Source organism: Myripristis murdjan, chromosome 13, assembly GCF_902150065.1.
Source record: "Myripristis murdjan chromosome 13, fMyrMur1.1, whole genome shotgun sequence".
In the NCBI taxonomy this organism is placed as follows: Eukaryota; Metazoa; Chordata; class Actinopteri; order Holocentriformes; family Holocentridae; genus Myripristis; species Myripristis murdjan.
In genome coordinates, this window is record NC_043992.1 from 14783860 (window position 1) to 14786537 (window position 2678).

Genomic DNA, 2678 nt, shown 5'->3' on the forward strand with positions numbered 1-2678 from the left:
CACAGAAATACTTAAACAGCATAAACTGATGAAACACAAAAAGATAATTTAGTTTAACTGGTACATTGTTTAGCATGTAGATCATTTCATGTAAGCATCTGTAGACTGTAGGTCGACCCTGAAACTTTGTGCTGACACAGCAATTAACTTCCAGGCTGAAATCCATTCTTTTTCAGTGACCAGAGAAGTCTGACCACATTTGGCCTGTTGGACCATTATTCAGTGCCAAAAATGTACCTGCAGCTGCACTCCTCTCAGAAGATCCAAGTTTCAGTACCTGTTTAGGTGCAGGTTCAAGTGACAAAATACCTCAGCACTGAGTTTAAGAAAACAACATAACATTTAATCATAGACGCATCCCTAAAAACAGGAGCAAGATAATGTCTTAATGCAAAGTTCGACAAAAACATACATGATCTTGTTTAAATGCATGAAACATTTTGGCCTGCATGATGAGGGAAATCATTGAAGCTTAAATGTGAATGGTGTGCAGACCAGCCAAAGGATAAAACCTCAAGGACTTGAGTCAGCTGAAGATTTGCAGCCTCTGTGGTCAAAAGGACATGAATCATCTCAATTCATTTGTTTAGTGACTATTGCTTTTTCTGTCCTGTTTTCCAGTTCTGTGGCTTTCAGAAGAGGAGAAAGGTCACACATCATTGCCAGCAAGTTTTTTATTTTTACAAAGTAGGGAGATATGACCTTATTGAAGTGTGTGACTAAATTATTTATGGTTTGTTTCAGATTATGATGGCCAATGTAGGTCACATAAATTTTCTATCTAGTGAGTTTGTCACTCAGCAGGATTTAGTTATTTAGCAGCCTCACTAATTAGCAACAGAAAAAAATAATGAGAACAATTCTCTTGATGGATGCAGTTATCTCAGCTCCATCTAATATTTCTCTCAGTGTTTATTCCAAAGTTATGAACAGGTGAAAAAAGGGTTTGATGGGTCTTTTTTATTCATTCATTTCCCCCTCCTTTGTTATTCCAATTTATTAATTGAACACAAACACATTTATCTGTGTATTTGTTCAGGACACACCGAGGCTCCCCCGGCCTGCAGCGCCCACCTGCAGAGGATGTGAAGCATCAACTGTGATAAGTTAAGACAGATTGATTGGCACGTTGTGATTTGGCTCCTGATGAACACATCTTGTGCATTGTGAAAAATAACTAGCCCTTATACACAAGTTTATTTCACATTCAGTTGCATCATGAGTTTCATGTAAACAGATTTGTTTTCTCTTGGTGTCTGCAGAGGGGTTGGATGTGAAAGTGTTGTTTCTTAATTGTGCAACACTGGTGTTAGGGGTAATGTGTTACAAAGAAGGCGTTACTGTAATCACATTACATTCATCTGTAACACAGTAATGTAATGTGTTACTTTTCCTACATTCAGTTTCCTATGACAGTTCCAAATCAAACAAATGTGGCGTTACTTGCCTTACCTAGGTTCTTCAATTAACTGTGTAATGGATGGATAGGAAAAAATAGTCTGATGTGTCTTCATGCATGCTTGCACAGCAGTCGCCTGATGTCTTGCGAGACAGCACCTCATTCTGGCAAGAGATCGTGCAAGAGATGGACAAAATGGCAGATCAGTCTACAACCTTTGAGGTGTGGAGATATGCACATTACTTCAAACTTGTTGTGCCAAAGGAAAAGAGTGTGACGGTAAAGTGCAAACTGTGCCCAAACGTCCACCCACTGCTGTGAACACAACATCAAATGGGCTGGAAAAACTGTGGTATTTCCACTTAAAGAGCATAAAAGAAATGTCTTGTGTATGTCCTTCATGTTAGGGTGGAGATTTTTGCTGATATGTAAGGTTTAACGTTATATTGTTAACTGACAGTTATGTGACAATGCATCTCAGGCGATGTTGAGGAGTCACACATAAGTAATGCGATGAGTAGAGTAACAAATTACGGGACAATCTGGGAAAGCATTATGGGTTGGACTCAATCCTTCTGTTTGTCATGCACAATTTTCTGAGCCTTTCCTGGCTGGTTTTGAACAAAAATTCAGGAACGATGGATTTTGACACTGATGTTCAGCATTTTGAATATAAACCTGATTGGCCCACCATAGCACCACCAGGCCAACAGAGCCCTAAACCTAAGGTCAATATCTGAGACACTGCTGGGTCAAATTTGATGAACCTTTGGGGAATGATGCATTTGGAGGCTCTGGCTCAGTACATTTCAGGCGTTTTAACTGACCTACAGTGGGTGAGCAGGCGGGGATTCAGTGTTTTGCTCTTGACTCTTCAACAGGACACACTGGCTGCCGTCAGGACTGATCCTGCACCACGCTGATGTCTCGTATGAACTAGTCAAAGACATCCCAAGCCATGCTGGAAAGCGTGGCAACTAGATCTCATTACATCACCAAGCTGATGCTGTTTTTTGCTGAGTTGCTTGCACATGCCTCACACACATACACACACAACACACTTTTTCTCATTAGTTTGGTCTTGATGGGCTTGATATGCCAAGCATAACTATGCATAGCTAATAACACAGTGTCCACGGGAATTTAAAAGAGACTGCCAGCTCATCCCTGCATCCTTTTCCTACCGACCATACAGACAATATGAGGAGTTCTTCCTGCTGACTAGAAACACATTAGATGTAAGATAGGTTGTCTGACTCGGCTGATTGAAGTGGGAAAG